Source organism: Echiichthys vipera (assembly GCF_963691815.1).
Source record: "Echiichthys vipera genome assembly, chromosome: 1".
NCBI classification, from domain to species: Eukaryota; Metazoa; Chordata; class Actinopteri; order Perciformes; family Trachinidae; genus Echiichthys; species Echiichthys vipera.
The window spans coordinates 7,211,749-7,226,236 of record NC_139826.1 but is presented as its reverse complement, the minus strand read 5'-3'; the positions used below and the strand labels follow the sequence as shown (position 1 = coordinate 7,226,236).

Genomic DNA, 14,488 nt, shown 5'->3' with positions numbered 1-14,488 from the left:
AATAATGTATGTTTCGAAGAATATTATTGGAACTGTTGACTTATGCGTGGCCTTCACATATCCTGATGTCAGTTTGAGCATTGCGACAAGTTACTAGTGACAGCACTCTCTCTCAGACACATGCACACACAATCTTGTTCTGCGTCTCTACTATTCTTTTAAATAACGAAGATAAGATTGTTTAAGTCCCATGTGCGTTACATCCAAAGGCCTCTGTTAGTACAGTTTCTTTACTACAGACTGAACGTTTTTGTATATATTGGAGACAACTGGGGAGCACAGGCCTTTATACATATTCACACTTTTCATGACAGAAATGTAGTGGGTGATGTGTCTCATGCTCATGAGTTATGGCACTGGATAAATGGGAAGCAAGCAGCAATCAATCAATACTGAGCATGCAACCTCCCGTTTTCTTGCACTTCTTTCGGAACATGCTTTTCCTTCTTTTATGACTGACTTATCTCATAGGCCGCTACTGACCCAGCAGTGAAAGTACAATTGTATCTACTTAGCAATCCCCCAGTAATTAAGGAAGGCCCACACCATGCCTAAACCTCTCCCTGACACAGTGTTGTGTCTGCACTGCATGGAGACAAGGAGTCATAAGAGGCTTAAAGCTCATGTACCTGCATATATGCTCTATATGTGTGGTGTGTGTTTGTGTGTGTGTGTGTGTGTGTGTGTGTGTGTGTGTGTGTGTGTGTGTGTGTGTGTGTGTGTGTGTGCGTGTGTGTGTGTGTGTGTCTTTAAGAATAGCGGGGCAGAAGATTAAAACAGTGATCAGAAAAGTAGAATAAACCACCTTTACTGCTTTGTTAATTACTTTGAAGTCCACCTCTCTGTGAGCAGCAATATAAATACCTTCCACCTCCCAAGAGGCCCTGAAAATCCAACTTGTAAAGGAAGACAGACACACACACACACACACACACACACACACACACACATCCTTTTCACAGAATGACCAAAAAGTGAACCCGGCACTCCTCAGAAACTGGGCCAAACCATATGTCCTGCGTATTTTGGGATCAGGCTAATTCATTTTGATGATAGCATAAAAAATGATATCTTCAAAAAGGAGAATGAAAAAGAGGAAATGTGAAGAGAGCAAGAACAGACAGAGCTGGTATGAGACAGAGAGAAAAAAGGAAGCGACCACAGGAGGGAGGGCCGTGGGGAATACATGTGACAAATCCAGGTCTTATGGGGAGTTCCAGGAGCGAAGAATAAGGTTGAACCTCAGTAGGATCAGCATCCAGGGGAACATTACAATAAAAGTAGTGTAGAGTTTTTTTTTGACAGGGATACATGATCTGTAATTAGGGCAAACAGCACTAAAAGCATGTTCAAACATTGTTTTTTTTTCTTTTCCGGTTTGGGTGTGTAACTGGTTTGTGTGGAAATTCCCTGGATGGCCAGAGTTAAAAGAGACCAAGAATATAAGGAATGTGCGATGGAAAGAAAGTGGGAAATTTGAATGTTGGGATAATGGATCTGAGAAAGAGAGAGAGGCTGTGAGAAAGTGACATATGCAGGGTTCAACAGTGAAAGAAAGTAGACAAGGTGAAGCCTGCTGTTGATGATTAGAACAGCAGGGGAGAGCAAAAAAGAAAGAAGAAGACAAAGCAGGTCCCCCCCACCCCAGGAATGAGCTGCGATCCATCAGAGGCAAGGCATGAAGAAAATACAAAATTAAAAAAAACACAGTCACAAGTGTTCCCCAACACACTTATCCCTTCATGCAGCTCACCAAAAACACATCTATCACCGCTGTCTTTCACATTGCTCAGGCCTTTAATAGATCTGAGACGGGCTGAAGAAAAGATCAGCTTAGCTTAGAAAGATGGCAAGCACTTTTGCATGGGGCAAAAGCATGAAAACAAAGTAACACAAATGTCTGAGGTGATGTGACGGGATGTGAGGAGGTTGGTTTTATAATGGAGGGTTGCAGGAAATGTACTCTGTTGACACTTGTATTTTCTGAATAGCGTCATATGCCAAGATAAGTAATTTAAGGATCCTTTTCCTATAGAACAGCTCTATACTTTGTCCTTTTAGTAAACCAACTAAACAGCCTTATGTTATTTATCTTATTTAAAGGACATCATGTAAATCTGTCTCTACACGGTTGCATGTTATATTTCTCAGAAAAAGATTCACTTGTTCAAAGATTGTTTGTTGAATTGTTTGAGAAGAGGATCCACTCCTAACGGGGGGGAAAACGAAACTGAAACTTATTAGAGATCCTTAATAATTTAGTTTAGTTTATTTTGTTGTGCTTGAAACCATAAAGTGATTTTTGATCTAACTGTGTTCTGTTTCTGTTGGAGAACATTTTTTGGACCTTTTGGATAATTATTTAAAAGCAGCAGCTCATTGTGCAATAAACTGATTTAAACTGAGTTTGCATCGTGGCTCTGATTATTGTTTGTATAATTGTGATCCTTCTGTCTGGTAATTTTTGACGCCTTTTAACACTGATTAATTTATCCATGTGGGGATTGACCTTTCAATACGAACCTAACCATTACATTGTCTGATTAAACACTGACTGGCACGCTGCGTTGGAAACACATGAAAACCATGATTCAAAATATATTTCAGATATACAGACTTGGAAAGTTGTTTTGTATAATAGGTTTTACTATTACCACTGACGATTTTAAACACATTTCCAATAATGGTTGAAGACAGCTGTTTTTTTTTTTGGTTTGTTTGTTTGTTTTTACAAGAAGCAATTGTGTGAAAACAGGACTGAAACAAATGCAATGATAGTGAATAAAAGTCATAAAACCATGAGATTCCATAAACAGTTAGACCAAAGGTAATGAAAACATAAGATAGTACAATGAGGTATCTTGATTCAAAACGTATAGACTAGCTGTCAAATGAGTCACATTGTGCATCATGTCAGGGAGAAGCACAGTATCACCAGTGAAAGATCAACTTTTAGTTTCCAAAAACACTGCAGTAAATCACCTGGAAAACATAAATATAAAGCTGATAATAGTAAAAGTAAAAAAAAAAAACACCAGTGAAACATCAGTTTATCCAACGCCTGCTGTAGTTTTAACTCTATAGTGGCTGATAAATATTTTATAAACAGAACAAACTTTATATTCACCTCATGAAATATGATTCATTCTTACCAATAAAGTAGTTGAAATTTCTACACTTAGACTTAGAGACTTAGACTTCTCTTTATTGAGTGTTGTTTTCTTAGGCTCTGTTCACACTGCACACCGGCATCAGATTTTTCCTCACATGGGTCATATGTGACCCATATCTGGTTTGCTTTTGACAGTGTGAACAGCACAAGTGGCATTGAATCTGACATTTTCCAATCAGAATTAGGACACTTTTAAATGTGCCACTGAATCGGATGTGACCTCAATCTGAACAGCCAGGTCACATTTAATGTGACTTTGGCGTCATTGTGACCCGCGCTGCACTGTTTTGTAAATGAATGACAAATAAAGCTGATTGAAAAAAAAAGTTTGCCACAGGCGGGAGCCAGGAACAGAATCCAAACAAACATGGAGGACAGCAGTGAAGCAGGTGCCCAGTGGAGGGAGAGGGAAGTTTTAGACCTCATTAGTATTTGGGGTGACACTTCGGTGAAAGCTAGATTAGAAGGGTCTTATCGTAACCGTTGCCATGTTTGCTTCCGTAAACACTGTTGTGGTGTGATGTCATCAATGATCAACTGTGGGTCACTACAGGAGTGTGAGCTGTTCACACAGCAATCCGTAGACAGACCACATTTAAAAAGGTAATGTGAACATCCAAACAAAAAATCAGATTTGAGCAATAAATGGGAATTGTGCATTAACACCTGCAGTGTGAACGTAGCCTAACATGAAAACATTCGTGAAATTATCTAAAAATGTAAATCAATAGTTTTATACTCTGCTTTTTACTTTTGACTGTGCAAACACTGAACCGTTTCTAAAACACTAAAAAAAATAAAGAAATAAGAAAAAGAGGGTGACCTGATAGCCGAGTGCTTAGCGTGCATACCACATGGTCATTTATGCCCTGAGCAACAACTCACCGGTTCTATTCCCAGCTGGACTGACTGTTTGCTGTCAATCCCCCCACAGTTCCTGTCTCTCTCCACTATCAAATAAGGACATAAAATGCCCCAGAAATAATCTTTAAGAAATGAAAAGACACTGGGTGGATTTGAATTGTTCTTCTCCAATCTTAAGTCAGTGCCATTATGTCAGAAAACACAACATAACTGTCTTTCATTTGACAAGAACTAAAAATACACAAACAATAGCTTTGAGATGAGCAGAGACAAAAAAGGGAGAAAAAATGTTTAGTCCTTCAGCCGTGTTTTCACTCCACTTTCCCACCCCACGCCAGTGACTGCAGAATAAACGGATATGTGAATTAAACCCCATTGTTTTAAAAAAGATCTCCTGCTAAATTTAGACGCTGCTCTTGTTCTCCCTCAATGTGAAAGAATGTGCCAGTTATGTTTTGTTTGTGTGTTTTATTTTCTTCCTTTCCTTTATCCCTCGTAGTAATCTCCGGCTACATACATCTCATGTTGTTTGAACAAGTGTGAGTGCTGTATCTATGCATGTGTTAAGGCAAAAAACACATACACACACATATAGTTCAGCCATGCGATTTTTGCAATTAGAAAAGACACAAAAATAATTATTCTGCAGTGCAGTCAGTCGACATATCCTGAGTCGATGATGCACGGATCACGTGTTTAATAAAAAAGGTTAATCAGTTGTTAATCAGAGGATTAATAACTTGTTATTTTCTTTACAAAACCATTAATATTATGCCATAAATATTTAATGTTGATAGGTCTTTTTTTTTTCTTTTTTGGTGGGAGACGGGGTGGGGGTGATATGTGCTTGGTGATGCAGGGCAGAGTGAGCAATATCCAGGCATTAATGTGCATTAATCATGCTTTGGTGAAGACAAATAAATTCATTCATGTTTATTAATACAACCTTGGAGAAAACAATACTCTTTACATTATTCACTGAGTTATTAATAAAGGATTTATGAACAGTAGGACCACAGGACAGAGGAAGGCAGACGAAAAAAGGCATACAAATAAGAAAAAGAGAGCAAAGGAGGGAGGTCAGAGCCAGGAGCAAAAGTTCATTAATGTTTAGGACAGGAAGGGGCACAAACGTTTAGGGATAAAGCGTGTGTGTGTGTGTGTGTGTGTGTGTGAAGCAAAACAAATATTGGCTTTTCATTCGCTCCAGTTTGTTTGAATGAACATACAGACGATTCCCAAAATACTCATTCCCAGTCTCAGATGTAATTAAATTGTTGCCTTTAGTGAAAACATGCAGTGAGTACTCCAATTAGTTGTGTTTTTGTCCATCGGGTAAGACGGAGATTGGCAGTGGGGTGCGCCTCGGGCACCTCGGTGTCCCGAATGGAAGTATGTCTTGGCGTGGGCGGGGCAGGGTGAGGGGGGTTGTGTTTGTAAGACAATGTTTGGGTATGCACAAGGCTGACTGCAATGACAGACAAAAGTGTTTTGCAGAGTTGGTGTATGAATTAAGTGATTGGATGATATTATTTGTTTAGTTATTACTGGCCTGTTATATGTATAATGATATGTATATGACAATCTTCTTTTAAAAGAAAGTGTGGGACATACTGGCAAGAGAAAACAGCAGCATACTGTGCGTTGTGTGTTAAGTGCTTAATGTGACATAGATTGTTAATAACCATGAGTATGTTTTGGGCACGTATCCATTTCAAACTAACAAACGTGAGTGTTTGTTCGATGCTCTCAATATGTTTTACAGCACCCCATGCATGCCGGTGTTGTGTTTGAAATTGTTTCCCTACCTATACATATTCCAACCTTATTCCTAACCCTAACACTCCCCATTTGAACTCTATTTAACTTGGGAACAGACTTTGATCACAACGCCTGTTTCGGAGTTTCCAAATGTCAGCAACATTGGCAACAAATTTGAAAACGACACAAGTTGAAGTATCCAGAAAAGAAAAAAAAACAACTTAATAATAAACATGAAAGTAGTTAATTTTATTGGGAATAGTGTACTTGAAGTAATTTCAAAAACTCAAAATTCCGAACTCTGAAAATGAACTAGTTCGAAGTTAAGTGTTTTTTTTTTTTTTTTTGTATGTTGGTGTTTGTGTGTCTGTGAACCAAGCCCCCACCACATCGACTTCCTGGTTGATCCAATACTGAAGTGCCAAAAACTGCAGTTCTCTGAGTGTCCAGTAGGAGCAGTTTGCACAATAGAGCAGTTTCTCATTGACATAACCCACATGTTAAATGGGCTGTTTTCCCAGCAAAATTAAACCTATTTAAGGCCTGGTACAAAAACAAAATTCTAGTCGTATGTTTAGGTCATATCTCCATGACAACACTGAGGGGGGTGAATATTTTTTTTGGGGCCAGGCTAGTTTTGATTTTCCAACGTCACATACATGGCCTTATTTTTTAAGAGGAAAAGAGGCGTAGTCAACAGTCTGACAAGATGGCGATGGATAACAATTGGATCAAGTGAGAAGAACGGACCCCGATGGGCATGCTACACCCATTTTTTACACAGACTATGCTATGGACAGAACTTTGAGCTACCTCCTCAACACTGACCATGATTTCCATAACCTTACATTCTGCCAAGTACATAAAGAGTGCAAGACCTCCTGCAGTGATACTAAATGTTGATTTGATTCCCAGACATTTCAGATTCAACCACCTGTCCTTCTATTCTCAATATTAATTGTCAAGTGTACCATAACAGTGATCTTTGGTGAGGATGCATATTATCTGGTAATCAGCCTTTTGCTCCAGCTCTCTGTGATATCAACATCAGTCAAAATGATGGCGGATAAAATAGCAGAGGTTGGTCTTTTATATAGATTGTGTCAGTGTTGTGTTATGCCCAATGGTTGTGAAGACAGGTTTTGCGGTGCAGCTGTGAATCCATCTTCTAATCATTTTACTTTCTCTCTCTTCTCCATCTTAAATGGCTTCTTTTTTTTTTCTTTTTTCTTATTTCTTTGTCTCAAGCTCTAAATTGTGTTTTGATTGAAGGTCTGTATGGATCGCTCGGCAAAATGTCATCCGTCAAGCTGTCGATGAATCCATCCTTTCATGTAATGATCAGCCTACCTGATATGCATTTTACATGGCTCCATATACCTTTAATGGGAATCAATGGAAAGCAAATAACCGCTGGAAGCCAGTAAGCTGCATGTCTGACAGACGGATGTGGACGGGCGGCTATTTGTCAATACGCACAGCTCTGTTCTTAGCCAAGTGGCTTTGTACTGTATACCGACTGGATGAATGTGGCTGTAAAGGTGGGCTACTGTGGGTTAGAGACTGGCTTACGTGAGTCTGTACAGCACCACTGCTACACTCTCCCACTTGCTTTGTCTTCATAAACTAAGAGAGAGGAATCGATTGAGTGAAAGAGACAGAAAGAAAGGAGAAGGTGGAAATGATGAAGTAGTAGAAGAGAGGAAGACAATTAAAGTGGAAGAGGAGGAGGAAGAAGATAGGAGAGCAGGAGGCTTGCAAAAAAGGTTGAAGTGAAAGGCGAAAGGGGCAAGGTGGAAAGGGACAGCCCTTCGAACGTGGTTTCAGTTTAAATACTGATTTCTCATCATACGATTGGGGAGAGATGGGCGGCGACGGTGGCTGTGGCAGCTCTAAAACACATAACTCTTTTACGAAGTGAAAATCAAATATTAAAAATGACCAGGCCTTATAAGTGTGCTCAGTGAGCTCGGGTCACGGAGGGAGGAGGCCAGGCGCGGGCGGCTTGTCAGCTACTATCTGTCAGGGCGAATTAGAAACAATCAGGGCCGAGTGAAAGGGAAGGTGATTGTTATTAAGCGGCGGGGCCCTGCGAGCGGGAGCCCCAGATGTGGCCTTGCATATAAAAGAACTAGGAAGCCAGCAGTTTAATTCAGGAAGCTTGCGAGCGAGCAATGCCACAAAAGGAGGAGAGGGAGGGACGATGGATGTTGGGAGGGGGAGGACAGAGAATATGAGGGGGTTGGGGGTTCTCGCGCTAATATACTAGAAGTTACTTTGATAACACATTAGGCCTTTTGTGGAATTGTGGAATGACACAATTTTTTCATCTTTTTCTTGCACTCATCGATCTCTGTCCATCCCCACATGGGGGGGAGGAGGGAGGTGGTATAAGAATCACGGGTGAAATCTAGATAAGTCGACCTTACACACACACGTACGACAGTGAGGTGGGGAGAGACAGCCAAGCCCATATATCAATTACAACCTGATATCCTGGGAGGATGATGGGACGGAGAGAGAAACCCCTGAACGGATGTGTGTGTGTCGTGTGTGTGTGTGTGTGTGTGTGTGTGTGTGTGTGTGTGTGTGTTGTGTGTACAAGTGTGTGTGTGCGCATGTCTCAGCCCCCAATCCCCCTGAATGCTCTTTAAAAATCTTTCTTTTTTCTTTTTACAATCACCTGATAGTGTCTCTCCCTGAGCTGCTGTCGATGTTTGGTCTACGTGACTTTTCCCCCTTGTGGACAGGCACACTGATGGACATGGACATGACTCGGTTTTGACTCCTTTGGTAGTCCTGTTATCTGTCAAGTTGCTCCCCTATCCCTCTGAAACTCCTTTGAGACAGACATCAACGCCTGCGGATCCCTATCAGGGCGAAGGGGTGCCGGGTAGGGTGGGGGTAGGGTGGGGCTTGTGAAGGGGGGCCTGGTTCATGTGTACAATATGTTAGTCAGAGGAGGGTGGGGTGTTTTGAATGATAGGGAGTGAAGGTAATCTACCAAGAGGCTGCACACTCAAAGGCACATTGTGACACTTTGAAAACTACATCATCATGCAGACTTTTAGCAACTCACAGAAAAAAAAAGAAGATGTAACCTGATGTCTTAATTTAACTTTTAATTTGTTGACTGGATATCAAACAAAGTCTGATCACATAATTAGGAATAATAGAAACACAAGTACCACCAAAGATAAATTTACTAGAGGCTTTATTTGACCGTACTGCGAGCCAATCACTGCCTACCGACGAGACAGAAAGTCAAGTGGATCCATTGCCTCTCAAATAGTTTCACTTAACACCGGTTACGTGAAATCAATGGGAAGTACAGAAGGAAGAAAGAGCAGAAATGAAGGAGGTTGTTAAGATAGTTTCTTTCATATAGTGCTTCTGTCTCGAAGCGTGAAGGGCTTTGATTTCTATTTACTTTGTAGTGGGAGATATCGCAAGAAATGTTCCCTCTCCTTAAGAGTCACTGATCATCCAATAGGTTGAAATGAGGCAGGCTTGTCAAATGCTCCCTCTCCCTCTCTCTCTCTCTTGTCGTCTTTATCGCGGTGATCAGTCAAACACTCACCTAACACAAGCCGTCTCTGGTTTCCACCTCCAAGGTTTCTCCCTGTGTTTCCGTTGCTGATGTAGCGGAGGTTATATGGTGTTAAACACAGAGCTGCTAAATGTTCCCCAAGGTAATAACAGTCAGTGCATATACAGTACTGTGACGGGAACTTGCTGCCAAGTGAAAGGCAATGGAGATGGAGAGAAAGAGGTGAGAGAGAGAGAGAGTAGAAGTGGGGAAAAAGGAAAGGAAATCCAATAATTAGCAGATAGAGGTGGAAGGGTGCAAGAAGGAGGTGGAAGACGAGTAATTGCTAAACCAGAGGTATAAATAAAGACAATGAGAAATTATACTGTTGTGACGCTGTGATTGTGGTTTGGGTTAAATTAACTGTTTGTTACGTAATGTACATACAAGAAACAAGTCATCATTTACCATGAGACATGAGTGAGTGAAATTTGTGTGTTTGTTTGACCCATTCATCCATCCGCCCTGACCTGAGGACATTACACTTGCTCCTTGTCCATTATTTTGCAGGACTGGGTTGTAAAAATTCTGTCATAATCTAATATTACTTATCATCTGAACATTTTAATGATAATAAAACATGTTTTTCATTTAATCATTTTCATTTTTAATAAAACATACGGATACAGAATAAGCTTATAGATAGCCTCGGTGTTTGAATATGTAAAATGATGGACAGCCTTCAGAAATGTCTGTCATTGTTAAAAAAAAAAAACAGTGGCGGAAAATATTTGGTGTCTTTCTTGTCCTTGAAAATAGGACTTTGACAAGGTAATCTTAACTTGAGTTCTACTTACTAGCCTTTCTGAAGCTTTCAACCACCTCACAGGGTCTTCAGCAGAAAATCAAAGTTTGCTCACAGTGTTACAGTAGTCACTGTGTTTCTCCAGCTGTTCCATCTCAGGCCATTCACATTCACAATGTCAAAATCCATCCATGGGCAGAGACAGGGATTGACATCGAAAGCACTACAATAAAGCTAGTAAGTGGACCTTGAGTTAAGATTGTGTTTATCTTGTTATGGTCTTGTCAAATACATTAAGTTTGACTGTACATGCGAAGTTTAGACTGACAGAAGGTAAGGCACAGTTTCACAGCATCCTCCCTTCACAGTGGCCAATCACTGTTTGTATGAATTTATTATGTCATCATCCAGGTCATAAACTAAATAGTTATTCCTATGGTGTTCACTCCTAAAACGGATCACTATAAAACAGTAATGAAGAATACATATGACTTTCACTAATGTCATTGTTGGTTGCCCCTGTACATCAGGTGAGTCGTGCTACATATCTTAGTTATAATATTAATAATACTAATAATACATACAATTTATATAGCGCTTTTCCAGGTGCTCAAAGATGCTCTCCAGTACTTTTTTCACCTTTCAAGCATTTCTAAAGCTATGGTGTGATCCAGTTCAGGCAACTAAAACGGCTTGGTTAGGCTTAAGAAAAGATTGTGTTCAAGTTTAAATAAACAAGCGACGACATTGTGATTCAAACCACTTTTTACATGCACAACCATTCAACATTCTTTGGATTTGTGTGACACCATAGCAAAGTCCCACTACTTTAATCTTGTTTTCTATTTCTTTCTATTTCTAGAAGAATAAGGTCGAGTTTCAAGACAACCTAAACATAGGTTGTTTTAAAGTTTGAATAAACAACAAGTTTTTTTCTGATGAGTCTCAGCATCAACTATGATTGCAGACAATTTTAGAAATGTAAACATAATTGCACCCAGGAAGTGTAGAGATGGACAGTGTCTCTCCCCCGACCGACTGACCTAATTTTTTGTAAAACATATTTGCCAATTTTAAGGTATATGAAGACAGGAAAGCAATGGCATACCAAGGAAGAATAAAGTCAAAAGTGATATGGATGCTGTGGGAGGTGGAAATTGCCCTCCTACCCAATCCCTCCTTTTTTTTTTCTCTAGGAGGCCAAATCCAGGCCATGTCTAAGATTTCACAACGATTAGTGAGGGAGGGATGAGGAGGGATATAGAGATGTACTAGAGCAGCATTAGCCATTAATCACTAAGGGGGGAGGAAGAGGGAGCGATAAAGAGAGATGACTGTCCTAGCATGGCTCAGCATGGGACTTGTTCTTTTGCTGCCTGGACCTCCAGGGGTCTTGTGTTTGACTGCCGAACAGTGGCTCAGTAGCGGTGCAGGAGCTTCCTTACTCTGGGCCGTTGGAATGGGAGCCAGAGATTCAGGACCAATTTATAAACAACATAAAAATGCATCATATACGTGCATTGCCAGAAACAGACATTTCTGTGTGGAGGGTGCATTTTGCAGCTGAATTGCATTCAATCATGTTTATAATTGAACAGAATGTAAAGTTTACATTGCTGAGTATTTTGTCTGGAATGAAAGCTGGTGTTTAAGTTTCTAATCTGGATAGATGAGAATACTGGATATTGCTACTCTACTACAGTATTTCTTTCTTGTTCCTCATCAAAATGCAACACAACTCCGTACATCTTGTTTTTTTCTAAAGCTTTATTAATTTTTCAGCATAAGTTTTCAAAAGGTGTCCTTGGGATGAATAGTCTGGGGAAAGTGTTGTTCGAACACAATACCTTCCAAGGACTTGATGAATTATCTTAAACCCTTTTACAATGGAAAATGTTCCGATCTGCCACAACTATAGTTACGGTTTTGTTAAGCACAAAAAGTTACAGTTAGGAAAATGATGTGATCATGGTTAAAAGAAACCAGTATTGACTATTGGTTAAAAAAAAAAAAAAAATACAAAATAACAAGAAGGGATGCATCAACCTGTCTCCTGTGTCACAGTAACATGCTTGGTTTAGAAAACCATTAACGGCATAAGTAAGGCTACTCCAACTTTGCCTCTGTCCCATTTGCATTTTCTGGTGATGTCTCCAATACCAGTAGTATTATACTTGTATTTTAGTACTGATTTAACAAAACACTGCAGGGAGCAGTGAAAGACGATAGCACGGGTTGGTTCAACATACAGGATATGGAATTACAGCACTGTCTCCTAAAATTACATACCCATACAACAAAACTGCATTCTCAATTACATTTTGAGGAAATGTGTTTTGTCCCGGTTTAAGTTTGTTTTTGATGCATCACAAATAGTACTCTGAATCACAGTCTGCCTACAAAGCTTGCGTAGGGATGATGTTGGGGTAGATCAAGCAAACAGGGTTAGGGTTAGGGTTTTTCACCCAGGACACCACTGTTCATGTTATTGCTTACATAAATAAAGTCCCTAATGTATGTCACAGCCTGCACAACATACTCAACTTAAGATACATGACTAACATAGGCTGCTTATGTTTTCTTAAATCCGACTAAGCACTTTTATTGCCTTAACTTAACCAAGTACTTTTATGCACATACCTAACCATGTAGTTGTATTGCCTAAACCTAACCGAGTAGTCTTGTTGGCTAAACCTTACCAAGTAGTTTTGTTGGCTAAACCTAACCAAGTAGTTTTGTTGCCTAAACCTAACCAAGTAGTTGTATTGCCTAAACCTAACCGAGTAGTTGTATTGCCTAAACCTAACCGAGTAGTCTTGTTGGCTAAACCTAACCAAGTAGTTTCGTTGCCTAAACCTAACCAAGTAGTTGTATTGCCTAAACCTAACCGAGTAGTTTTGTTGCCTAAACCTAACCAAGTAGTTGTATTGCCTAAACCTAACCGAGTAGTTTTGTTGCCTAAACCTAACCAAGTAGTTTTGTTGCCTAAACCTAACCAAGTAGTTGTATTGCCTAAACCTAACCGAGTAGTTGTATTGCCTAAACCTAACCGAGTAGTCTTGTTGGCTAAACCTAACCAAGTAGTTTCGTTGCCTAAACCTAACCAAGTAGTTGTATTGCCTAAACCTAACCGAGTAGTTTTGTTGCCTAAACCTAACCAAGTAGTGTTGTTGTCTTAACCTAACCAAGTAGTTTTGTTGTCTAAACCTAACCAAGTAGTTTTGTTGCCTAAACCTAACCAAGTAGTTTTGTTGCCTAAACTTAACCAAATAGTTTTGTTGCCTAAACCTAACCAAATAGTTTTGTTGCCTAAACCTAACCAAGTAGTTTTGTTGCCTAAACCTAACCAAGTAGTTTTGTTGTCTAAACCTAACCAAGTAGTTTTGTTGCCTAAACCTAACCAAATAGTTTTGTTGCCTAAACCTAACCATGTAGTTTTGTTGCCTAAACCTAAACATGTAGTTTTGTTGTCTAAACCTAACCATGTAGTTTTGGTGTCTAAACCTAACTGAGCACTTCTGTTGCATAACCCTTACCAAGCAGTTTTGCTGCATAAACCTAACCAAGTAGTTTCAGTTCACAATGTTAAAAATCCATTTGTTTCCTCCATATGAGAACATGCTGAGACAATCGTAGTCCGTTAGAAAATATGTTTCACTCTAAACCTAATCGAGAATGCAGTTTGGGTCAATGGGGACCTATTTTTTTAGGATACAGGGATGAGTACTGACATTTAAATGTTAGCTTCGCTATTGTACTGCTTACACGCACATACTTATCTTTGACCTAGACCTTAATGTTTAGATGAAAGTGACAGAGTTTTGCTGGAGAACAGTTTCCACTTGTGTAAGGTGTTATCAGTGCTACCAGCCTTGTCGTGTTCTACTGTGAAGCTTATAATACGTATAAGGTGTAGACAAACCACCACCATCACCACCCCACCCCTTTACATCAGTGTGGTGGGAGGCAAGGTGAAACAGGGTGACCATTAAGCCAGAATGGTCTTCAGTTAGTGTTCCTTGCATTCAACCGCCCCCCCCAACACACACACACACACACACACACACACACACTCACACACTCCTCCTCCCCCTCCCTTCACCCATTCCTCTCTTCTTATTTTTTATTTTTTTTTCTGTACTATGAATAAATTTAGTCTGTCCCGGACATGAAAATGTCAAATACCTAAAATACACCTAGGCTAAATAGCATATTAATTTTTAATGCCTGCTCATCCTATGCTGCTATTCTCATATCAGGCCTGTCTGCCAACAGCTGTTGCTGGCTCTCTGGCTGGGAATTTATCATCCATCTAGCTAAAGGAGGGGAGAGAGGGAGAGAATAAAAAAAGAGATGG

At 39.9% G+C, this 14,488-nt stretch overlaps 1 protein-coding gene across 1 annotated transcript in view; it reads right to left on the bottom strand.

Annotated features, from left to right (window-relative positions):
• The window catches only part of znf536 (zinc finger protein 536), a 205,046-nt gene that overhangs the window by 120,599 nt on the left and 69,959 nt on the right, over positions 1 to 14,488 (bottom strand). The gene's annotated exons all lie outside the window — the stretch shown is intronic.